A 26,931-nucleotide genomic window follows, 5' to 3' on the forward strand; every position below is an offset into this window, starting at 1 on the left:
GATATGGGCTATTTATTTCCCCTCCCTTCTGTGTTAACACTCCTAAGGCTGCTCCATCGTTTATTGTCACAGTAAGGAGAAATGGTTTCTCTCGGGAAGGAAGGACCAATACTGGAGCTTGTGTTAGACTACGCTTCAACTCATGTAACCCTTCCTTTTCCTTTTCTGTCCAGTACAGTGTTTCGTGTTCAGATTCTGTCAGTTTGTAAAATAACCCCTTCGTTTTTTGGGCATAGACTTCTATACATAATCTGCAAAAACCCATCAGCCCCAGGAACTTTCGTAATTCAGATTTGGTGTTCTGGAGAGACAGTTCTACTATATCTCGAATTCTTTCGTGGTTAATGCGTCTAGTTCCCTCGCTAATAAGGTGTCTTAAGTATTTCACCTCTTTTTCTGCATATTGCAATTTATTCCTAGATACTCTTCAACCCTGTTGCTCTAGGAAATTCAACAATCCATTGGTGGCCGAACTTACATCATTTATCTTTTGTCCTGCTACAAGTAGATCATCCACATATTGCTACAGTGAGGTCTCCCGGCGCATTTTATATTGTTCTAGGACTTGTTCCAGTACTTAGGTGAATACGTTAGGTGATTCTATGAATCCCTGGGGAAGTACCGTCCATTGGAACTGTTGTTTTCTGCCAGTGTATGGGTTTTCTCATTCAAAAGCGAACATGTCGCGGCTCTCTGGGGCTAAAGGACAAGCCCAGAATACATGTTTTAAATCTATTACACTAAACCAGCGGTGGTTACACGGTATCTTACTAAAAATGGTGCATGGATTGGGCAACACTGGGTGCTGTGTCCGGACCAGTCGGTTCACTGATCTGAGAACTTGTACCAGTCGGTAAGTTCCATCTGGTTTCCGGACGGGTAGTATTGGGGTTTTAAAGGGTGACATGCATGGTTCTAATAGCCCTTCTTTTACTAGAGAATCTATTACTGGTTGTAAACCCTTGCGCCCCTCTAATGAAACTGGATATTGTTTAAGTCTTACTGTTTTATTCTCTTGTGACAGTTTAATTACGATGGGATTAACGTTTAAATGACCCATGTTCCCGGTTCTCGCCCACACGTTAGGAATTATCTGTACTTCATCACTAGTCGTTAGTTTATTTATTGTTACAGTTATTGAACGATTTTCAACTCCAATCTTCAAGCTCAACAAAATTATTAAATCCCTGCCCAAGAGATTGCTTCCAATATCAGGAATATATAATTGTTGTCCCATCACTTCTTCGTTATTTCCCCTTATGCGGGTCGGCTCGAAAATGGGCACTAAGCATCTTTCGCCTTTTACTCCAGAAACTCTGAGACTCTTATTAGTTAATTTAACACCGCAAGGTCTAAAACATAGGGATGACCGTGCCGCTCCCGTATCCACCAAAAACACTGCCTCCTCTCCTTCAGGTCCCACCTTTAGATTTATCAAGGGTTCCAGGTGGGTCTGAGGAGGAAGGAACCCCTGACTCCCCTATTCTTCATTAAAAGTCATCAATGATACTGCTTCTCGTTGTCGTCCTAACTTTGGACATTCCCTTTTAAAATGTCCTGTTTTTCCGCAGTAATACAATCCTGCCTGTTGCCTTCTTCCCCTACCATCTGTCCTCTGTCACTCTTGTCCTCCCCTGTTGTTCTCTGATTCTAACTTTCGCGTCGTAATTTCCTCAACCGCTGCAACCATTATTTGAGCTTTCTGTTTTTGTTTCTCGACTTCTCTTTTCACATACACGTTCTGTGCGTCATGTAACAAATCTTCCACCTGTTTTTCACTCCTCCCTTCTAATTTTTGTAACTTCTTTTGTATGTCCGGCCATGAATTAGCCACAAACTGGACCTTTAAGAGTCCCTGTGCTACTGGATCATCGGGATTCATTCCCGAATATTTTCTAGTGGCCTCTTTTACTCTCTGTAAAAAGGCTGATCGGGCTTCCTTCTTCTCATCTCTTACTTCAAAGGCTTTAAAAAATTCTGAGATTTAGGTGCTGCTTCTCTAATACCCAAAATAACCATTTCTCAAAAGTCTCTCATTTCTCCTCTATCGTGTTCATCCATGCCCTGCCAACAGGGATCCACATTGGGGAATTTGTTTTCGGCTGGTATTACTCCTTCATCCACCGGGTGTCTCTTTTCCCATTCCTTCAGGGCAGCTCTTCTGATCATACCCCTTTCTTTCCCTGAAAATATCATCCCCAGAATGCTCATTAGTTCATCCCATGTGTACAAATTCGGCCCGAAAAATTGGTCCAAATGTTCCGCCAATCCTACTGGGTCTTCAATCAAACTTTTTATTTCTTTTGTATAGGATCTAACTTCACTGCTAGTTAGTGGTGCATTGACATATCCGATTTCGCCGTTACCAACGGGTACTTCTCGAACGGGATATATTTGTGCCGCTGCCCCGCCTATGTCAACCTCTTCCATTCTTTTCACTGCTGATCTCGTCTTAATCGGACTCGGGGGGAGGTCTTCCCCTAGACCTTTTTCAAGTTCTTGTACTGGGGAGGGCGCTGCGGGAGAGGGAAAAGACGACAACGGACCATAACTGTCGTTGTCCTAAGGGGGGGTGGGGAGGGGTGGTAAACTTGTCAAAGGATCCCAACGGGAAACCTTCGTTTCCTCATCATCCTCTTCTGACTTTTTCAAAACAAGTGTGTTCGGACTCCCTATCCAACAGGCGGCATAGTCAGATTCTTTACGGGAGTATTTTTGTTTCTTATTTACATATATATTTAAATCTTGACATAGCCAATCTTCTTCTGACCCAAATTTTGTCAAAATATGCTTGGAGTTTTAATGCTTTCCTTCATCCAGACAAAACAAAAGAATTTTATCATTTCTTTTTTATCCTTTACTTGCGTCCGATTGTACTTCCAATTTCTTTAAATTTTCCTAAAGGACTGTCCGTTGGGATGTGGTCCTCGGACGTCCTTCTAATGTATCCTTCTAAACTTAAATCGCTATTTTTTCCCCATTTTAATATTCAGCCGTTTCTTTATGTAATTTAATTAACCTTACTGAGGTCCGGTGTCACCTTTTTCCACACCCACTTCAGGGTCCGGACCTTCACGTGGGGGATTTCCCCTCTTAACAACCGGTCTAAGGCTGGGTGATCGAATAAGGTAGACACCTTACTCGTCAGATTAATCTAGCCAATTAAATACTTTATTTTATATGTTGCCAATTCCGCATACTTCTCGTACGTCCCCGACCACCAAGGCAATACTTAAAGGTTAATTTTCTTACCTTGGTCTGTGCACATGAGTTACCTGGTCGAATCAACGCGACCCGTCCCGCGGCAATATCTGGCAACCACTACAGTTGTCTATCCCGGTCGCTTACCCGACCAAATCTCCCGCTGCGCGTCAGCACGCCCTATCCCACGGCAATACCTGGCAACCACGACCGTTGCCTATATCCAGTTCTTATGTACAAAAGAGTTACCTGACTGAACTCGCCACGTATCAGCACTCCCTGTCCCACGGCAATTCCCGGATATATCCACCTGGCAGCAACTACCGCTGCTTACCCCGGTCGTCCGGAACCCTGGTTCCCCAGTTTCCCGGATATATGCAACTGGCAGCAAATACTACTGCCAACCCCGGTCGCTCGTATAAATCTTTTAAGACCTTTCTTACCCGGGTCTTGTGCACAAGAGTCACCCAACCGAACCTGCCGCGTCTGCGCATGTTGTTTCCAGAGTCTCTCAGTCCGGATCTCGTTTCCCCGAGCCGCTGCGGCAATGGGGGTAACTAGAGACCGCCGAAATCGGCGAGGTGCACCTTCTCCATATTGTTCCCCAAAAATGCCGAGCGACAGAGCTTGGGATCCCAGGACGAGCACCCAAATCTGTTAGAAACAAAATCAATAAAAATTCGAGGAGACCATCAAAACTGGAAACAAGACAATTTATTATGAACTTGCAAGTAAGGGCATCAATTGCAGAAGCAAATGGCCAAAGAGAATTCAAAATACTACACAGTCATACCTTTGAGTTGCGTGAGGTCATCTCTCCCGATTCCTACATTACCCAATCTTTCTTAGTATTCTGCCACTGCCCAGCTATGCTCCACCCTTATTGCCCCCTTTTCTCTAAGTTGGCAACCTTTCCCTCTGTAAGTGCTGACACAAGGCTAAACTTGTATCTTGATGTTCCTTCTTCACTTTACGTGTAACATCTTCTATTGTCCATAGTTACATTCCATTCCTGAACATACGTATTAACAAAATATCTTTTAGTGTTTAGTCTTTGCGTTTCAGCTAGCTCAACTATTTTGCTGAGACTATTATTTCAAACGTTATGAAGAAATTATTTACTTTAATAATTCTGCAGTAAAGTTAGTATTCAATTATCCACAATTATACTTTGAGGATTCCCTAATGCTTGCTTAGCTGATATATTTTTGTACCCCTTTTCTGCACATACACACTCTTGTTTTTCTATATCTGCAAAAACTTCCCCATTTCTTACAGAGGCATCTTTTTCATGCAGCGGGTGGTGCATGTACGGAAAGTGCCGTCAAAGAAAGTGATGGAAACGGGTACAATTACTTGTTTAAATGTATCTGGACAGGTACATCAATAGGAATAGTTCAGAGCGATATGAGCTAAATGCTGGCAAGTGGGACTAGATCAGAATGTGATATCTGGTCAGCACGGACAAGCTGTAATAAAGGATCTGTTTTCACGCTGTATGACTCACTGATTGAATTAGATGGATGAGGAAAAATTCTAAAAAGGGCCTTTCAAGTGAAAATGCTCTTCCCCAGAAGTGCGAGGTGCCTCTCTGATTACAAGAATTCAAAGCTGAGTTAGTTAAAGATTTGACAGAGAAGAGAGTCACGGATAATGGGATACACACATGAAAGTCGGGCTGACAATACAACTTCATCAGCCACAATCTTAGTGCCTGGTGAAAATAGCTCGAAGTATCCCAGGACCCAGTCCTGCTCCTCAGTCCCATGTTTCTGTGTTCAATTCAGCCCCTAAAACCTGCTAGACAAGAGCAGTTGGTGACCACTTGCTGCTATAAACTGATGCCAGAAACAGAGGCTACCATTCAGTCCCTTAATGCTGTCACATACAGTTTGGAGTGATTTGGAAAATGTAATTGGAAATGCCAGGATGATTATGAAAGAGAACCCCCATCTCTCCTTACAGAGCTCATGCTGCAGACCCAGATTCATTGTGAATACAGTTCCAATACCTCACCCAGAGATGGTTCACAAAATTCTCTGGTCTCCCAGGCCTCAACATTGAAACAGACCTTACAGGAAAATAACACCCACGAACTTTTCAATAACATAATGTGATAACATCCGAAACAAGAGCATGTTGTTCACCCACCAAGCATGCCTTGCCTTTCACTAAGATCGTGGCTGATCTGCTCTTAGTCTCAAATCTTCTTTAAAGTCCAAATCTTCATAACTCTCAACTCTCTGACAGGTCAAAATCCATCTCCAGCTTCTACAAACACTTTCATCGAACACAGAACATTTAACAGTACAGCACAGTAGAGGCCGTCAATCCTTGATGTTGTGACATCCGTTTTTCCTACTCTAAGATCAGACTCACCTAATTCTTTCGTGCACTTTCTTCCATGTGCCTATCCAAGAGTCTCCCAAGTTACCCTCACGTATTTGACTCTACACCCACCACTCTCTGCGTGAAAACACCTACCGCTGATATCTCCACTAAACCTTCCTTTAATTACCTTAAAATTATGACACGTGGTGATAGACATTTCTGCCCTGGTGAAAGGTCTCAGGCTAATCACTCTCTCGTTGCCTCTCATCGCCTTTTACAACTCTATCAAGTCACCTCTCATTCTTCTAAACGCAAATGAGAAAAGCCCTAGCTCCCTCAACCTTTCTTCATAAGACCTGCCCTCCAGTCCAGGCAGCATTCTGGTAAATTTACTCTGTACCCTTTCTAAAGCTTCCTCATCCTTCCCATAATGGGGTGACTAGAAGTGAACAAAATACTCCAGGTGCGGTCTAATCAGGGCTCTACAGAACTGCAGCATAACCACAGGGCTCTTAAACTCAATCTCCCTTCCAATGAAAGCTAACACACCACTCGCCTCCTTTACAACCCTATCAATTTAGGTAGCATCTTTGAGGTATCTATGGACATGGACGCCAAAATTCCTCTGTTCTTCCACACTGCCAAGAACCCTGCCTATAACCCTATATTCAGCAAATTTGAGCTTTCAAATGGAATTACTTCACGCTTTTCCAGACTTGAATTCCATCTGCCACTTTTTAGCAGGGCTCTGCATTATCTCAATGTCCTGTTGCAACCTACAAAAGCCCTGCAAACACCCATGTACCACTTTACAAACCTTTGTGTCATCGGCAAACTTACTAACCCACCCTTCCACTTCCTCATCCAAGTCAGTTGTAAAAATCACAAAGAGGAGAGGTTCCAGAACTGATTCCTGCGGGAAGCCACTGGTCGCTTACAGTGTTCTAGCTCCCCTAACTCTCTGTGTAAGGGAATTCCTGACATTCACTATCCTCTGTTTGAAGAAAACTTTCTCTGCTTCTACACCATGACCGATTGATATGAACAAAAGGGGAAACACGAGGGATTAGACAGAGAGACTGGCCCTGAACTCAAGGCAGTATTAAACTGAGGTTGACATCAAGGAGTCTGAGGAACAAAACACTTAATGCGAATTGATTACGGCCTCTATACTTCTTGAAATCATTCACAGCACAAGTGAAGTTGTTTATCATCTGTGGACACCAAACATCTCAGCCGTGGTGCATCACTGCAAGAGATTCTCAGGGTAGCTCCCTCGGCCCAGGCATCCCCATCATCATAGAATCCTAACAGTGTGGAAGGAGACCATTCAGCCCATTGAGTCCAAACTGAGCAGGATTGGGGATATTCACTGACGTGTACATAGTTTTCTGAATAAGGCGACCCTCCTCAGCTCTTGAAGCAGTCTGTGTCCATGTGCAGCAAGAACTGGACACCATTCAAGGGCGTGCTTTTAAAATCTGGGGAACATTCATGTCACCACATTGATAGACGCGGTACATTTCCACAGTAAAAGGTGCAGCTCATTCGGCACCTCAATCTGTGTTCACAGGAATATGTGGAAGCCATTCAACCCATCAAACTATTGGACAAGATGTGTGATAGCTCATTTAGTCCCTCCTGCCAAATACACAGTAAGAGAAGGAATCAGCTCACTGCCTCACTTACACGGGATCAGAAAGAGAGTGTAATGTATCTGGAGTTAATAACTGAGGGACAAAAAGCGATCATTCAGCTTCTCAATCACTAACCCAGGAACAGAAAGTGACAGAGATGCACCAACTTCACAAACAAATGGCGCAGGGACTAAACTGATATACTGCACCATCTTGTTCCTCGTGGCTTAATTACTCATAGTACATATGTGTAAACTTAACATGGTTTTCAAGCAATCGGAATGAAGAAAACTTTTTTTTAACCATTCACCAAGGTGTCTTGCATCTCCAAGATAGTAGACCCATGGTCTCCATGGAGGTCAGAAGGTAGTGCGGAATTGTTAACTCTTTCAGATTGATGACTGCTGACAGGATTGTGTCCAAAGTGACATTCAATTCAGTGTCACACAGTAACTGTGCATTAAAATGTCAGAGTTCATTCAGAGCCCGTATCTCTCTCTCAATGGACATGAGGGTTCTGCACAAGCATATAAACTATCGGGAATCAATCATCCAGTTAAAAATACGGAATTTTCACCCTATTCAGCTGTTTGGGATGTAATGAGTATTCGTATGTAGCCATCAAGTTTCGACTCCTCATTCTCTCACAGTGATACAGATTAAAAACAGAGTAATGCCCTCTCTCCTCATGGTGCCATCATGCCAGAGTTTAGTCCGTTGAAACTGCTTTGCATTGCGTTGGCGACAAAGAGATCATTATTGATAAAGCTGACCAAATCTGCACGCAATGCAATAAAATACTCTCTCAACAAAACACGCCATTAGGGAAAGATATACTAACTCTGGTACTTCAATCATTTTTGTCTGAAGAGCCACATATCATTTACTTCCTGCCCCGTATGAATTCTTTACTGATTTATAACCAAGGACGTTCAGATCCCTTTCAACAACAGAACTTCCCAACCTCTCACCATTTAATAAATATCAATGAGAATCAGAAATATTTGTTGTACCATCAGAATCATTTTATACGAAGCGAACAGCTATTTCCCAAGTACTGATCCTTCTGATACCCCACAAGTCTTCCACCCAGAGAGACACACTACTCTCTTCATTTTGCCCATTATTCAATTTTTGATCCATTTGGTGTATTCCATTCCCCACTCACTAGTATTCAACCGTGCCAAACCTTTTGTGAAAATTCAAATACTCTACTCCATTGATTCTCAGTTGTCGATGGGGGACTTTAACTTTCCTGATATTGATTGGGAAAGCTATAGCTCGAGTTCGTTAGATGGGTCAGTGTTTGTCCAATGTGTGCAGGAGGGTTTCCTGACACAATATGTAGATAGGCCAACAAGAGGTGAGGCCATACTGGATTTGGTTCTGGGTAATCAACCAGGCCAGGTGTTAGAATTAGAGGTAGGTGAGCACTTTGGGGACAGTGACCACAATTCGGTGACTTTTACTCTAGTGATGGAGAGGGATAAGAGTGCACTACAGGGCAAGAGTTATAGCTGGGGGCAGGGAAACTATGATGCGGTGAGACATGACTTAGGATGTGTGGCTTGGAAAAGTAAGCTTCAAGGCAAGGGTGTAATTGATATGTGGAGCTTGTTCAATGAGCAACTATTGAGTGTCCTTGATAAGTATGTACCCGTCAGGCAGGGAGGAAAGGGTCGTGTGAGGGAGCCGTGGTTTAATAAGGAATTGGAATCCCTTGTTAAATGGAAGAGGGCGGCCTATGTAAAGATGAGGCGTGAAGGTTCAATTGGGGCGATTGAGAGTTATAAGGTAGCCAGGAAGGACCTGAAGAGAGAGCTAAGAGTAGCAAGGAGGGGACATGAAAGGTCCTTAGTTGGTAGGATTAGGGAAAACCCTAAGGCTTTCTATAGGTATGTCAGGAATAAAAGAATGACTAGGGTAGGAATAGGTACAGTCAAGGATAGTAGTGGGAAGTTGCGTGTGGAGGCGGAAGAGATTGGGGAGACACTGAATGAATACTTTTCGTCAGTATTCACTCAGGAACAGGACGTTGTTGTCGATGTGAGTACCGAGTCACAATTAAGTAGAATGGATGGCTTTGAGGTATGTAGAGAAGAGGTGTTGGAAATCCTGGAAAGGGTGAAAATAGATAAGTCCCCTGGGCCTGATGGCATTTATCCTAGGATTCTCTGGGAAGCAAGGGAGGAGATTGCAGAGCCATTGGCCTTGATTTTTATGTCCTCGTTGTCTACAGGAGTAGTGCCAGAAGATTGGAGGCTAGCAAATGTGGTTCCCTTATTTAAGAAGGGGAGTAGGGATAACCCTAGTAACTATAGGCCGGTGAGTCTCACTTCTGTTGTGGGTAAAATCTTAGAGAGAATTGTAAGGGATAGGATTTATGAACATCTGGATAGGAATAATGTGATCAAGGATAGTCAGCATGGTTTTGTGAAGGGCAGGTCGTGCCTCACAAACCTTATTGTATTCTTTGAGAAGGTGACTAAGGAGGTGGACGAGGGGAAAGCAGTAGATGTGGTGTATATGGATTTTAGTAAGGCGTTTGATAAGGTTCCCCATGGTAGACTACTGCAAAAAATACGGAGGTATGGTATTGAGGGTGAGTTGGAGGTTTGGATTAGGAGTTGGCTGGCTGGAAGAAGACAGAGGGTAGTAGTTGATGGCAAAGGTTCATCTTGGAGTGCTGTCAAGAGCGGTGTTCCGCAAGGATCTGTTTTGGGAACATTGCTGTTTGTCATTTTTATAAATGACCTGGAGGAGGGGTTAGAAGGTTGGGTGAGCAAGTTTGCGGATGATACGAAAGTCGGAGTAGTGGTAGACAGTGAGGAAGGATGTGGCAGGTTACAGCGGGATATTGATAAGCTGCAGAACTGGGCAGAAAGGTGGCAAATGGAGTTCAATGTAGCTAAGTGTGAGGTGATTCATTTTGGTAAGAGTAATAAAAAGATGGGGTACTGGGCTAACGGTCGGATACTTGGTAGTGTGGATGAGCAGAAAGATCTTGGTGTCCATGTACACAAATCTTTGAAAGTTGCCACCCAGGTAAATAGTGCGGTGAAGAAGGCATATGGCGTACTGGCTTTTATTGGTAGAGGAATTGAGTTCCGGAGTACTGAGGTAATGTTGCAGTTGTATAAGACTCTGGTGCGGCCGCATCTGGAGTATTGTGTGCAGTTTTGGTCCCCATACGATAGGAAGGATGTGGAGGCACTGGAACGGGTGCAGAGGAGGTTTACCAGGATGTTGCCTGGTATGGTACGAAGATCGTATGAGGAAAGGCTGAGGCACTTGGGGCTGTTTTCATTGGAGAAAAGAAGGTTTAGGGGTGACTTGATAGAGGTGTACAAGATGATTAGGGGTTTAGATAGGGTCGACAGTGAGAATCTTTTTCCACGTATGGAGTCAGCTATTGCAAGGGGGCAGAGCTTTAAATTAAGGGGGGGGGGGTAGGTAAAGGACAGATGTTAGGGGTAGATTCTTTACTCAGCGAGTCGTGAGTTCATGGAATGCCCTGCCAGTAGCAGTGGTGGACTCTCCTTCATTATGGGCATTTAAACGTGCATTGGATAGGCATATAGAGGATAGTGGGCAAGTGTAGGTTAGGTGGGCTTGGATCGGCGCAACATCGAGGGCCAAAGGGCCTGTACTGCGCTGTATTCTTCTATGTTCTATGTCACAACGGACAATCTCCACCAACTCCAGCAGGTTTATCAAAGATAATTTCCCTTTTCTGGAATGTAGTCTGACTACCAAGTCATATCATTATTCTCGAAACGTCTAGTTGTCACGTTCCTTATAAAATGTTACAATGTGTTTCTTACAGCTGATGTTGAGCTATTTAGTTTCCTGATTGCCCTTACCATCCTGTTTTAAATATTTAGTTAAAAACCACACAACACCAGGTTATAGTCCAATAGGTTTAATTGGAAGAACACTAGCTTTCGGAGCGGCGCTCCTTCATCAGGTAGTCGTGGAGGGCTCATTCCTAACACACAGACTTTTTAGCAAAAATGTACAGTCTGATGGAACTGAAATTATACATTGAAAAATTGATTGTCTGTTAAGCCTTTCATCTGTTAGAATACCGTGATAGTTTCACTTCTTTCATGCGAAAATCACAAAACTTTTTTTTAAAAAATGCATTCTCGGGTTAGCTGTTAACAACGGTGATAGCGAGACAATATGTTGAAGGTTTTGGGCCCCTGTGTTCTCTCTCTATGCCATGATGTTTCGGGGATCACCATACGTTTGGGTCTCTCTGAATGGACGCAGCAGCTGAAAACACAAACCCAACAAAAGCGTCAATAGAACCTGTCTTTTCTCTGTAATGACAGGAGCAAGTCAAATCTCCACACACGCGGTGCACGCATTAAGTGTTGAAAATGTTTCTCTTCTTAGCGGAAAAAAAAGCCGTTATATCTCTGCACAGTCCCACACTTACAGTTCCTCTCTCCAAAGAAGCAGTTGACTATGTAACATTACCTTTCTCTGTATCTCAGCGACTATAATGGCAGCACTTGTATTGCAGATGGAGTAGATCACCACACAGAAGGACAGAGGGAATATAACTCATTTTAAACAGGGACACATCAAAATTAACATGATATTCAGGAATATGGGAAACGGGGAAATTTTAGAATAAGCTCTCATTTTATTTTCCTTCTGGTTCAACATCAGCAGTCCCTTTGTTCGCTTTTCATTTCTGTCTCTCTCTCTCTCTCTCTCTCTCTCTCTGGACATTTCTGCATCCATTCAACTAACCTCACCATCACACATCCGGCCATCCCTGATAGAAATAATATTATTTCCCAGTTGTTTTCAGTTTTGATGTAGGGTCACTAGATTCGATACTTTATCTGTTTTCCTTCTGACTGATGCTGCCATACTTGCTGAGATTCTCCAACATTTTCAGACACTGGATAATTTTATTTCAGATGTCCATCATTTACAGTTCCTTGGTTTATTTCACCTTTAATGCTGTTGTTTCACAGAATGTCTGCATCACTGGCAAGGGCAGCATTTGTCATCCATCACTAATTGTCGTTGACTGCGAGACCATTTGTCAAGACAATATGGAGCTGATCCTTTTGTCACACTTAGTTTATTTACCAAATGCTGTCAGTGAAAGAATAAAAGAAATGCTGATTTTTTATGGTTTCCATTTGTAAAATGAGGGTTCATTCCAATTGTTGCCATTCAAATTTAAGTTCTAACATCGGCTGTGGTAGGATTTGAAACAATGTTTTTAAAGTCATAACTTGTGCCTGTGAGTCGCATCTGAATTACACGGCCAGTCACATTATTACTCTGATATGAGGTCCCTATTATGAAATAACTGGAGAGACAAGAAAAAGTCTGTGGTCAAAATATTTATAACTGGAATAGTGGTCAGAAAAGAACTGGAGCCGTAAAATATGAAGTTCTGAAGGAGGCAGATGATGGCTAATTTAGCAACAGCACTGAGGCAGAGTTGGAGACTGCGGATTTTATAAAAGTAGGTGCAGGCAGGTGTGATGACAGAGAGAATACAGAGACATAAAACAGTTCAGGGCAAAAGGGAGACTGAAGATAAAAGTTTATGCATTTTTAAAATATAAATAAACGAAATAGCAATAACTTTCACCATCGTTTATAGAATGGGCAGAGATTGGCTTACGAGGAACACCAATAATAGCGAGGATGGGATAGTACCCAGATTGAATAATTCTCAGTACGGCTTCTATCCACAAGTCTAACCATGCCCAATCCTGAGAAAGCCAGTAAAGACTCGCAATAAACTCCTGTCCCTAGTTGGAATATTCCAGTCTAAAACATACAGATTATGATCCATTGTTGAAACATTCCAGTGTAATGTTCTTAGATTCTGATCCATTGTTGGAACATTCCATTCTCTCGTTCTAAGATTGTCTTCCTCTCCCTTTCTCTGTAGCCGCTGATCCCAATCATTTCGAGGATGACACTGCCGCTAATAATATGAGATAACAGGTTGAAGAAAGCCCCTTTTTAATAGAAGAGGAAAACCTCCAGGGATACCGTTAGGATCCATGGTGACTGATATCAATCGCAGTCACCGAACAAACAGCTCAACTTACCCTTTCACAACAACCCTGACAAATAACAATAATACTTGGTCTTCCTGAGATGTTGACATCGCTGACTATCGGGCTAATGGCACGTCACGAATTGTAAAGTTAGAGGTGAGGCAGAGAGATGATGCTTTCTTTTCACCAGCTCAGTGATTATCCTCTCTGTTGGCAGGGTCAGAATTGCTGGGCTCCTGAGGTTGTGTCTGATTACCAGGCCTTCTGCATCCTTTGGCTTTATTTATTTCTATTTAACTTTGACATTTATTTTACCAACATTGCATGGCTTAGGTGGGGTTAGGCATTTCTGAGAGACCTACTACATTTGTATAGATGGTGTAGATACAGTCCACTCCTTGTTGTCCTTGCAACCGCGGTCTCGTCCTGTAGAGTGATGGTCAAACTCTCACTGAACCAGGATTCTTAGTTTTACCTTTCACCAGTTATTTCTGGGGTCTCAGCAGGGGTGGAAGGCGGTAAATCTCTCCCGGCTGCTACACACTCTGAGATTTCTCTCAGAATTGGCTTTTGATGTTCATTCCTCCTGGATTGGAGAACTACATGTCAGACAATATGTTTCCTGAATTAGTTTTTGGACAAGTGTGAGTTTCTACGATGTTACCATATTGGAGCAGTTACTATTTAGTAATTAAATAATCTATTAATCTGTTAAGTTTTCCAATAAATTAAGTTATTCCAAGTTCTTTTTTTTTTTGTTTCTTTGTCTACAGTGTTTGAATAAATTGCGATTGGCTTAATGTCAAATATTTTGACCAAACGAATTGCACCTGAAACACAGCACCTCACAATTACTTTTGAAATAAGAAAACGTTCGGGTCGAGACGACCTTCTTCATATATTATGAGATGCGTCTGTTCGGGTCCATAACAAGAAGGACGTATATTCATGTTTTAATTGGATAATTATTTAATGAACAATAAGTTTCAGGAACACGGCGTTTGACAGAAGAATACGCCGAGCTGGATGAGTGATAACTCTATCAGGAATTATATTAGATACACAATCCACAACACAGTTCCAGCCCATATACGTATAAGACCAGATGAGATATCCGCTCAGCACGGAGTACTGTGCAGACCAGGCTCAGTACAACTCAGCAATCTGTCCAGGATGGAATATTGTGCAGTTCTCAGTAATCCACTCTCTATCTGTCCAACATGGGGAGCAGTACAGACCACACTGGTGCATTGATTAAGAAGCCTGGACAAAACGGTCTGTCCATCATGGGTGATATGTAGCCCACACCAGACTCTTGCTCGATAAACGCAGACAAGATATCATGTGCTGTGTGGGGAGCTGTATTGCGAACATCACTGAATTCATCTGCTACCCTCCTACCATGCAGAGCAGTGTGCACCGCCCCAGTGCATTGTTCAGTGCTGTGTTAGATCATTGCCCAGCGTGGAGAAACTAGCAGCCCATGCTGTAAGTGACAGGATATGCAGCTCTCATCCATTTGCACCTCCATATCTCCGTTGTGCAATGACAACGGGTGCTGTGGGTGTGTAAATCACTGCCAGAGAATGACGACAGGGTAATCAGATAAAATACCTACAAACAAAAGCATTCTGTCAAAAATAGAAAGGGATATTGAGAGACAACTTCATGGAGGATCACAGGTTTCAGAATGCTGAAATGGAGATATTTCGAGAGCATCCTACAACATGAGCCAGTAATCTCAGGAATATTGGGTGAATGGAACATTGGTGTCAGTTCAGATGATGGAGAATTTTGGATGAGCATTTGTTCTGCAGCTTTTTAACTGGGAGTGAGGTGCAGAGTGTATGCCTCATTGGGCTGAATCTAACAATAGTTTGTCTCAGTGCCATTTTCATTGAATGTAACAGAGGGATTGACTGTACGAGGCTGAGCTAGTTTCCTGGTCTATCTTATCGAACTCACCTCATTACCTACCCGCCCCACCTCATGGTGTCCCTCTCATTCAATACCCGCCCTATTCTCCCACGCATCATGACTGGAAGTAATCACCATCGCCCGGATGTCCCTGGATATTCCATGATCCCTGGCACTGCTGCCATCTTTAAAAGGCCAACGAGCACACGGTTGAGCATGCTCAATTTGGAGTTTCCCTGCACAGTTTACCCCGAGCATGGGATAAGGGACAATTCCACTACAGTTTGTCGAAGGGGCAAGTAGGTTCTGATGGATGGGCTCGTACAGAGAGAGGCCATTCTCTTCCCAAAGGAGGACAAAGCACCAGACCCACCGAGAATGATCTGAGCTCATCACCCAGCTCAGTGCAATATCTGCGATCCAGAAATACATGAAAAAAACATCAATAACCTACCCTACTCTGTCAGGATAAGGGTCACCGTATTCTCTCTGCTCCCTCATACTCAATGCATATCTCTTATAGGACCCCGAACAAGGCTCATGCTGCACCACTCCCTCAACTGCATGCAGCACCTTCTCTCTCTGTGTCTCTGTGTCTCTGTCTCTCTCTGTCTCTCTCTCTCTCTCTCCCCCTCACCTTTGCAATAACCCCACACGGCTATAGAATGTTCTGGAGAATGCCAATTATGGAAAGTTCCATACAACGTTCGAAGTAATTCCAATTTTCAGAAAAATGTCAGTGCCCCAGTATGTAATACGTAAGGGGAAGGAGTAGAGATGTATATTTTTAAAATCACATGATATTCAAATCCGTCATTAGACCATTTAAACGTGCTCTCGTATTAATAAGATCGGGGGTGATCTGATTGTGCCCTGAGCTCAATGTTAGAGGAGCTTCAGACATCCAAAACCCTGGGTTTATGTCACTGACAAGACGACACTCAAGAACTTTTACACCGGTTTTCTTCAAGCACCTATTCGCGGCCATTTCAAATGGGGAACCGACTCTCCTAACAATATATTCCACCAGCTTTATACGTCTATGTAATGGTAAGCCTATTTTACACAGACCAATCAAAAATATACTCTTATTTTATGGTTATCAATATCAAATTACAATTAATAATTCTGGTTATTTCACTTGTCTCACCTTATTGTATTCAGCTAAAGACAGCTTCTAAACACTTTTCTCATTATAACATACAAATCATAGCAAAGAACATTTTTATCCTCAGCCATTATCTTGACCGCTCTTTGAATTGGTCCGTTTTCCTTATTATGAACATTTCAATTGCCCTTTGTCTGTGACTTTTTCTGTATGTAGCAGTTACACGGTCTCCCACGCAGTTGGCTGGACGGTTGGTTTGTGATGCACAGGGAAACCAACAGCCCAAGTACAATTCCCCACACTGACAGAGGTTACCATGAAGGGGATGCTTTTTCATCCTCACCCCATCACCCGAGGTGTGGTAACACTCAGCGTAAACTACCACGAATGGTCTCTCTGTCTCTATTGTCAGAGCAGCCCTGTGGTCATTTGGAACTGCATTCTATCACTGTTAACATTTTGAAATGTTATCTATGTCATCATTTCGTTTTGCCTTATATTCCTGGATGTTCTGGAGCAGTCATTTTGTACCACTGTCAGCATTACCCCCACACTGTACATTCCTGCCCATTCCTCAAAAATCCATGACTCCGTCGTTATTTATGAACCTTGACGTCTATGTCTCAAAAAATATTCAACATCTCTGCCTCCAATGATCTGCAAAAAAATAGCAAATTAACAAAAACAAAATTAACCTCAGGTCTGTGTGTCAGATTTTTTTCTCTCCTTACCTGAGAAAGGATATAATTGCATTGGAATCAGTTCAGAGATGTTTCACTTCACTGCACTGAAGAGCTTATATTATAAAGGCTTTAACATGGCACACGTTTCCGCTGGCTACATCTGCGGGAAGTGCACCCACCTCCAGCTCCTTGAAAACCGTGTTTGGGAATTGGAGCTGGAGCTGGATGAACTACGGATCATTCGGGAGGCAGATGGGGTCATTGAGAGGAGTTACGGGAGGTTGGTCACTCCTAAGGCTCAGGACAAGGATAGATGGGTTACAGCTTGGGGGAGGAAAGGGAACAGACAGACAGTGCAGAGATCCCCTATGGAAATTCCCCTCAGCAATAAGTATACCGTTTTGGATACTGCTGGGGGGTGGGGGGTGACCTAGCAGTGGAAAGCTACAGTAGTCAGTTCTCTGGCACTGAGCCTCACACTGTGGCAAAGAAGGGAAGGGGGTAGAATAAATAAAGATCTCGTGGTAGGGGACTCGATAGTTAGGGGAATCGACAGAGATTTTGTGGTCAGGATCGGGATTCCCGGAAGGTATGTTGCCTCCCTGGTGCCAGTGTCCGGGACGTCTCCGATCGGGTGTATAAGGTTCTAAAAGGGAAGGGCGAACAGCCAGGAATCGTGTTACATATTGGGACTAATGATATATCCAGAACAAGGGTTGAGGATATAAAAAGTGATTTCAGGAAGTTAGGATGAAAACTGCAAAGCAGGACGAACAGAGTAGTGTTCTCTAGTTTACTACCGGTGCCACGAGATAGCGAGGCGAGGAACAGGGAGCGGACGCAGCTTAACATGTGGCTGCGCAGCTGGTGTAGGAGGGAGGGCTTCAGATATGTAGATAATTAGGATATCTTCTGGGGAAGGTGGGACCTGCACAAGAAGGACGGGCTGCATCAGAACTGGAAGGAGACCAATGTCCTGGGTGAAAGGTTTGCTCGATTAGTTCGAGAGGGTTTAAACTAGTATGGCAGGGGCCCGGGAACCTGAGCTGTATACGGGAAGTGACAGTTGAGGCAGGGGAGGCAATAGCAAGACATAGACCAGCTAGTGGGAAGGATTTTCCTGGTAAGGAACCAAAGGATCAGTTAAAGTGTGTTTGCTTTAACGCAAGGAGTGTCAGGAACAAAAGTGATGAACTTAGAGCATGGGTCAATATCTGGTGCTATGATGTTGTGGCCATAACAGAGACATGGGTTTGTCAGGGGCAGGAATGGTTGCTGGATATTCCAGGGTTTAGAGCATTTAAAAAGAATAGGGAGGGGGGAAAGGAGGGGGTGTAGCACGACTAATCAGAGAGGGTATCACAGCTACAGAAGCTTCCATTGTCGAGGAAAATCTGCCTACCGAGTCAGTATGGGTGGAAATTAGGAACAGCAAGGGAGTAGTCACCTCGTTAGGGGTTTACTTCAAGCCCCCGAATAGCAGCAGGGAGATGGAAGAAAGCATAGGTCGGCAGATTTTGGAAAAGTGTGGACATAGTAGGGTTGTTGCAATGGGTGACTTTAACTTTCCCAATATTGATTGGAACCTCCTTCGAGCAGATGGTTTGGAAGGAAATGTTTTTGTAAGGTGTGTTGAGGAGTACGTTGACAGGCCGACGAGGGGAGAGACGATTCTAGATTTGGTGCTTGGAAACGAGCCGGGGCAGGTATCAGATCTTCTGGTGGGAGAGCATTTTGATGACGGTGACCATAACTGCCTCACATTCTGCATAGCTATGGAGAAGGAGAGGATTAGGCAAAATGGGAGGATATTTAATTGGGGAAGAGGAAACTATGATGCGATTAGACATGAGTTAGGAAGCAATTGTTCCGTGGAAAGGGCACTATAGACATGTGGAGACTGTTTAAGGAACAGTTGTTGCGAGTGATGAAAAAATATGTCCCTCTGAGACAGGCAAGATGGGGTAAGATAAAGGAACCTTGGATGACGAGAGCGCTGGAGCTTCTCGTCAAAAGGAAGAAGGCAGCTTACATAAGGTGGAGGAAGCTAGGGTCAAGCTCTTCTCGAGAGGTTTACAGGCAGGCGAGGAAGGAGCTCAAAAATGGTCTGAGGAGAGCCAGGAGGGGGCACGAGAAAGGCTTGGCAGAACGGATTAGGGAGAACACAAAGGCATTTTACACTTACGTGAGGAATAAAAGAATGGTCAAACAAAGAGTAGGGCCGAGTAGGGAACTTGTGTATAGAGTCTGAGGAGGTAGGGGAAGCCCTAAATGAGTTTTTTTTTTGCTTCTGTCTTTACGAAGGAAACGAACTTTGTAGTGAATGGAACCTTTGAAGAGCAGGTGTGCATGCTGGAATGGATAGAGATAGAGGAAGCCGATGTGCTGAAAATTTTGTCAAACATTAAGATTAACAAGTCGCCAGGCCCGGACCAGATTTGTCCTCGGCTTCTTTGGGTTACGAGAAATGCAATTGAATCGCCACTTGCGAAGATCTTTGCATCCTTGCTCTCCACTGGAATCGTGCCTGAGGACTGGAGAGAGGCAAATGTAATTCCTCTCTTTAAGAAAGGGAATAGGGAAATCCCCGGCAATTACAGACCAATAAGTCTCACGTCTGTCGTCTGCAAGGTGTGAGAAAGGATTCTGAGGGATAGGATTTATGACCATCTGGAAGAGCATGGCTTGATTAAATGCAGTCAACACGGCTTTGTGAGGGGCAGGTCATGCCTCACAAACCTTATCGAGTTCTTTGAGGATGTGACTAGAAAGGTTGATGAGGGTCGAGCTGTGGATGTGGTGTATATAGACTTCAGCAAGGCATTTGATAAGTTTCTCCATCGTAGGCTTATTCAGAAGGTCAGGAGGAATGGGATACAGGGGAACTTAGTTGTCTGGATACAGAATTGGCTGACCAGCAGAAGACAGCGAGTGGTAGTAGAAGGAAAATATTCTGCCTGGAAGTATGTGGTGAGTGGTGTTCCACAGGGTTCTGTCCTTGGGCCTCTATTGTTTGTATTTTTTATTAATGATTTGGATGAGGGGATTGAAGGATGGGTCAGCAAGTTTGCAGACGACACAAAGGTTGGAGGTGTCGTTGACAGTATAAAGGACTGTTGTAGGCTGCAGCGGGACATTGACAGGATGCAGAGATGGGCTGAGAGGTGGCACATGGAGTTCAACCTGGATAAATGCGAGGTGATGCATTTTGGAAGGTCGAATTTGAAAACTGAGTACAGGATTAAGGATAGGATTCTTGGCAGTGTGGAGGAACAGAGGGACCTTGGTGTGCAGGTACATAGATCCCTTAAAATGGCCCCACAAGGGGACAGGGTTGTTAAGAAAGCATATGGTGTTTTGACCTTCCTTAAGAGGGGCATTGCGTTTAAAAGTCGTGAGATCTTGTTGCAGCTCTATCAAATTTTGGTTCGACCGCACTTGGAATACTGCGTCCAGTTCTGGTCGCCTTATAATAGGAAAGATATAGATGCTTTCGAGAGGGTTCAGAGGAGGTTTACCAGAATGCTGCCTGGACTGGAGGGCTTATCTTATGAAGAGAGGTTGACTGAGCTCGGAACTTTTTAATTGGAGGGCACCTAATTGAGGTAAGCAAGATAATGAGAGGCATAGATAGAGGTCATAGCCTGAGACTATTTCCCAGGGCAGAAATCGCTAACACGAGGGATCATAGATTTAAGCTGCTTGGAGGAAAGTATAGAGGGGATGTCAGAGGCGGGTTCTTTACACAGAGAGTTGTGAGAGCATGGAATGCGTTGCCAGCAGCAGTTGTGGAGGCAGGGTCATTAGGAACATTTAAGAGACTGCTGGACATGCATATGGTCACAGAAATATGAGGGTGCATACATGAGGATCAGTGGTCGGCACAACAGCTTGGGCTGAAGGGCCTGTTCTGTTCTGTACTGTTCTATGTTATATGTTCTATGTTAACAGGTTACTCTTGGAATGAGACATGATTTTATTTAAACATACAAAACCTTGAGAACAGTGGATCAGGTAAATACACACTGGGAGTTTTTATAGTCCAAACTTGTGTCATTTTGATAGAAATTCGACAATGTTGAAGCACGACATTCTGCCCATCGAGTCCAAACTGACCCACTTAAAAGCATCCCAGACAGCCCTGTCCCCTCCGCGTAACCCAGCTTTTCCCATGACTAACCTACCTAACCTACACATCCCTGGGCACTTTGGGCAATCTGGCCTGGCCGATCCGCTTAAATTTGCACATCTTTATATTGTTGGGGGAAACTGGAGCACTGGTAGAAAACCCACACAGACACGGGGTGAATGTTTACACTCCACATAGAGGGTCGCCCGAGGTTGGAATTAAGGTCAGCTGCTTGGTGATGTGAGGCATCAGTGCTGAACACAGATCCACCATGCTCCTTGTGGATTAAGAAAAAAAAAACTGTCTGACTTTTTCCTGTCACTGAACCTGACCCAATCTGAGACCTTTATCATCGGCCAAATCACCAACCTGGTTACATTTAAAGTTTGTTATGAGTAATGGAGGAGTGCGACTAGAAAGGGAAACTGTTGACACTCTCCCAACCTCTGTCAGAACAAGAGTGAGGAGAAAATCACAAAGTGGGATTTCATTTAAGTGGGAATTCTCTTTCCCAGAAGTTTGGTAGCTGAATCTTTATATTATATCGATGCTGGATTCGTCTGCTTTTCCATAGACAAGTGAATCAGGAATAATGGTGCATGGAGAGAAAAGAGCAGTTGGGAACACAATGAGATGATCCATGTCCTTATTTACTGGTGGAGTAGTGTCAAAGGGCCGAAAAACCCAATCATGTTTGTCAGCCTTTTGTTCTGATGTTCCATTCAGTCCTTTGGATCTGCTATACAGGGGCAGATCGAGGCCACTCCGATAGTTAGGTGTAGAGTCAGAAATGTACTTGGAAAATCCAGGCTGAGTCAGGAAGTGACCCCCCACCCCAAATCCCTCTTTCCAGGCGTCCCCTCTCTGTAACTTCTGATCCCCACTTGGGTTATGTTACAGACCTAGATTCGTTATGGATACAGCCCCCATACCCCACACAGAGTTTACTCAAACAAATCCTCTACTCTCCCGGAATGCAACATCGTACAACATGACTTCCAGGAAAATTACCAGTTACTTTCCAAGAGCATGACCTAAGAACGAAAGAAATAGGAACAGGAGCGGTCTATTCGGCTCCTCAAGCCTGCACTGTCATTCAATAAGTACATGGTTTATCTACTCCAGGGCTCAATTCCACTTTCCTGCTCACCCCTTGTGTCCTTCAATTCGCTGATATGTCAAAAACCATTCCACTCCGTCTGTAAATACATTCAGTGTCCCAGCCCCCACAACTCTCTGCGTTAGGGTATTCTAGATATTCACTACCTTCAGAAAGAAGACTTTTTTGCATCTCAGTTTGAATTCGGTATCCCTTATTCTGTACCTATAATCCGCGAATTCAAGACTCTGGCCAAGAGTGGACCCATATTCTCTACATTTACATTGTATTTTGTAAGTTTCATTGATATCGCCCTCATTCATTTCAGCCACAATGAATAATCGCCTCACCAAATTAGATGTACTCAATAATTCATCCTTTTCATCCCAGGAACCCGCCTAATGAACCAACCTAGTTACTTGCTTTATCAGCATGCTGACTTTATGTTTCATACACAGGAACACTCCAATCCCTTTGAGCTGCTCCTTTTTTGGAAGTCATTTACATTAAATAACAGACTGTCTTTTGGTTCTCAGCGTCATCCACAAACTCGGATGTATACTGCACTCAGCTTCCAACATCAGGCTATCAGTATAGATGGTCAATAACTGATGCAATCGGACTGATATTTGTGGTACTCCAGTTGATACATTTTATCAAAAAGATCTATTAATCCTTACTCTCCAATTTCTATGTGTTAACCAATCGCCATTTCATGCAAATATATTATCCGTCATATTATGAGTTCCTGTATTGTGTAAGAACCTTTATTTTGTGATACCTTATGGAAAATCTCTGGAATGCCTCATGTCTACCAGTTTCCTTTCATCAAGTCCGCTTGTTACATTGTCAGGGCTATCCGGGTAAACTTTGCATGGTTTTTTATAGGTCCCCTTTCATAAAACCATACTGACTCTGCGTGAAGCATTTCTAAATGCCCTGCAATTTCCTCCTTAATTACAAACTCTTGCAGATTCCCAGCATTAATGGTGAAGCTAAATGGTTCCTGTTTTCAGTCTCGCTCCTTTCTTGAAGACAGGCGCCGCATTGGAGGTACTCCAGTTTCGCTGGAACACGCCTGTAATCCAGAGTGTTATGGAATATTTTACACAGTGCCACCAGTCACTCTGTAACAACTTCCTTTAAAACCAGCGATGAATTGCTGCTGACTTGTCCCCCCCTTACACTTCGCTATTTGTTTAAAAAAACCTTGTTCCATTTGTTAGGACTTCCCTACTAATACAATTTTGTTTATAGCATTGAAATATTTACAGTGCCTCACCTTGTGAGAACCAATGTAAAATATTGGTGTAAATTACCTGCAAATTCCCTCTGGGCAATTCTCCCGTCACACCCTCCAAATATCCTCAATATACTTTCCTGACTTCATTTCCACAAAACGTCACGCACTCATCCTGAACATTTTTTTTGTTATAAACACAGAAAAGCTCATGCTGCTTGTTATTTTTATATTTATTGCCAATTTACATACTTCATATCTTATATTTCATCCCCTCACTTTCTAGATTCATACAGCCATATCACCCACAAACAACCCCTTTGGTCCAACTTGTCCATTCTGACCAGGTTTTCCAAACTAAACTAGTTCACCTGCTTGCACTTGGCCCAAATGCCTCTGTACGTTTCCCATTAATATGTCCAAGTGTCTTTTCAATATTGTAGCTGTATCTACCACTTTTCCTCTGGCAGTTCATTCCATGCACACGTCACCCTCTGCATGAAAAAGTTGCTTCTTCGTCCCTTTTAAATCTTCCCCTTTCACCTTAAAGCTATGTACTCCATGTTTGAAATTCAGTAACCTGACGAGAAGACGTTGGCTATGTAACCTATCCATGTCTCTCATGATTTTATACACTTCTATAATTTCACCCCTCAACCTTCTACACTCCATCTGATATTAACTTCAAGACCAAGCATTTAAAAATAATCACTGCAAATTTGAAACAATATTAAAAGCGAATGGTAAACAACATACTGTGATTTGTTTTTCTCCATATTACATTATTAAGTCAGCATGAAACTCTTACTTAGTGCCAATAAGAAGTCACACACCTGAATTTCTTTGTCTGAAGGGGGCGAAGAGCTCGACAGTGAAAACGTATCTCTGCCCAAATCTATGTAATACCACACAGTCAACATATTTCCTCCTGGTCTCCCTATGTCGTTGTGCCTTCTTTAGCTTGCAATCAGTATAGAGAACCCCTTTCCCCAACTCACATCTTAATTTAAACCCATATTACATCATCTTCCCGTTCACCACTGATCGAAGTTTGATTTATCTTTTGCCACACCCTCTTTCCACTGTCATCCATCCCCCAACTTTGACAAGGGAATAAAAAGCCCATTTTCCAATCATTTGCAATTCTGAACAAGTGTAACACTAGACTTGAAACGCTAGCTCTGTTTCCGTATCTCTGTAAATGCTGCCAGACCTGCTGAGTTTCTCCAGAATAGGCACAGCACAAATTTTCAATTAAATAAACAACTATGGATACTCGAAATAAAAGTATAAAAAATGCTGGAGGATCTGGGAGCTTTGTAGAAGGGACACTTAGCAGAAAGATTATCTCTGCAATCACTCCAGAATATGCTGCCAGACCTGCATAGTTTGTTCAGCAATTTCTGTTTTTGAACAAGTTCCAAAATTGTGTGTCAAAGCTGTTCATACGCCCTGTTCATCATGGACTTCCATACACCAGGAGGTGAACGACAACACAAGGTGCACACACTCCTTGGTTCCATAAGTTTGGCATCACTGATACTTTAGAGCTCTTAATAATGGTCAGGGAGGGAAACAGAGGGAAACACATTCACTTCAAACACAGAAGATGGCATTGCGGGAAAGGAAAAGATTCAGATGAATATGTTAAAGTGTTTCAGTAATATAACAAATTGGAGACGTGACACGCGGGAGAAACCCTCAACAGAATGAGGATATGAAAATGGAAGTGTTACCACATCAGAAACCAGGTTAGGTCACTGAGTACAGGGCTGATGGGTGAATGGGTCTCGTTGTGAACTGCGGGACGGTCAGGAGAATAGAACGCAGATATTGCAGTTCTAGCTGATTCTATCATGTGATGCTGTGGTCATCATCAGCAGCAGAAGCAGCATTGTAATCAATCACAATCCGTAACTGTTTACCCAGGATAATCCACCAGTCTGCCATGAGCATCAAGCTGATCTATGGTTCAATGACAAATATCGGGTGAACGCACCAAAGTCAGAATCATGCGTACCTAAACGTAATGATAACCCGTTAAAGCTACAGCACTTGACTGGTTGGATTCCAAACATCAGGGCTAACATCTGGGAGAGAGGGAGAAATTATCCCAAGACAAACAGATCAGATCTAAGATTTGCAGTCCTGCCACATCCAGTCATAAATATCAACGGACCATCAAAAAACTTACTGGAGGAGAGGACTCGAGATATATCACCATTCTAAATAATGGAACAACCCTGTACATCAGTGTAAAAGACAACAATGCAGTGTATGCACCATCCTCAGCCAGAAGTGTTGCTTGGATGATGCAGATAACCTTCGCCATGATGCACATGTAATCACAGATGCCAGTCTTCATTCAATTCGATTTGCTGCACGTGAGATGAAGAAACAGCTGGGCACAATAGATACGACAAAAGCAATGAGCCCTGGCACCATTCCTGCAATAGGACTGAACACTTGTGCTGCACAACAAGCCGTATCCCTGGGGAAGCTGTTTCATTCCAGCTCCAACTCTGACATCTCCCTGGCAATGCGGAAAATTACTAAAGTATGTCCAGTCCGCTAAGAGGAGAATACTTACAATCTGACAAATTACCACCCCATAAGTCCCACCTGGATACTCAAATTAGTGGGAGTTCTTTCTGACAGAGTTTTCAAGCAGTACAGAAATAACCTGCTCAGTGCGGTTTCTGCTCGATCCCAATGTGGAAATGGTGCAGTTGTAGAAATGTCACTGGATTACTAATCCTAACCAGGCTAACGCTCTGTCAATTGGTGAAAGTTAAAAACAATTAATAACATATAAATATCTAAAATCTGGTGTCAGTAATGGTGACCCTAAAATCATTGTCGTGTGTAAACATCGATTTCCATCCCCAATGTACTTTCAGGAAGTAATTATACCGTGCTTTCTTGGTCTGGCCTAAAAGTGACTCCAGACACACAGACATGTGATATACTCTTCAATGGTCTCTGAAACGGCCAAGCAAGGCACTCAATTTTATCAAACTGCTTCGAGTGCTTCAAGGGTAAAACCGGACCCAATATCCGGCACTAGACTCGGTATCGGAAAAGGGAACGGGAGACACAGTCCTGTCGACCCTGAAGAGATTTCCTTCCGAACATGTAACAGCTATTGACAACTTTTACAGAGCTTTCCCACAGACTGCACAGAAACATCAGGAAAGGAGTAGGGCATTCAACACGTTGAGGCTTCCCCATTCTAGCTAATGGAGAAAATTTCCTCACTGAAGTTTTCCTCGCACAGTGTTCGTATCCCTTAATAGGCTTTAACATTGTGAAATATGTAAAAAAAAACAGCTGTCGTCCCTGTTGTCCATCAATTTTGCTCCTCCAATCAATATGCAGACCGTTCTGTGATGACACATGTCTATTAATCATGATTTGGCTGCCATGCCGTTAATGAATTGTGTGCTTTTTTAAATAATAAAGCAAACTGCTGTTCACTGTTACGTGATTCCATCCCAACATTGGCTGAACAGCAAAATCCAAGATCGTGATCCTCTACCTGC

The sequence above is a fragment of the Chiloscyllium plagiosum genome, unplaced genomic scaffold (assembly GCF_037043375.1).
Source record: "Chiloscyllium plagiosum isolate Xiang-an unplaced genomic scaffold, Cpla_swu_hap1 HiC_scaffold_38, whole genome shotgun sequence".
In the NCBI taxonomy this organism is placed as follows: Eukaryota; Metazoa; Chordata; class Chondrichthyes; order Orectolobiformes; family Hemiscylliidae; genus Chiloscyllium; species Chiloscyllium plagiosum.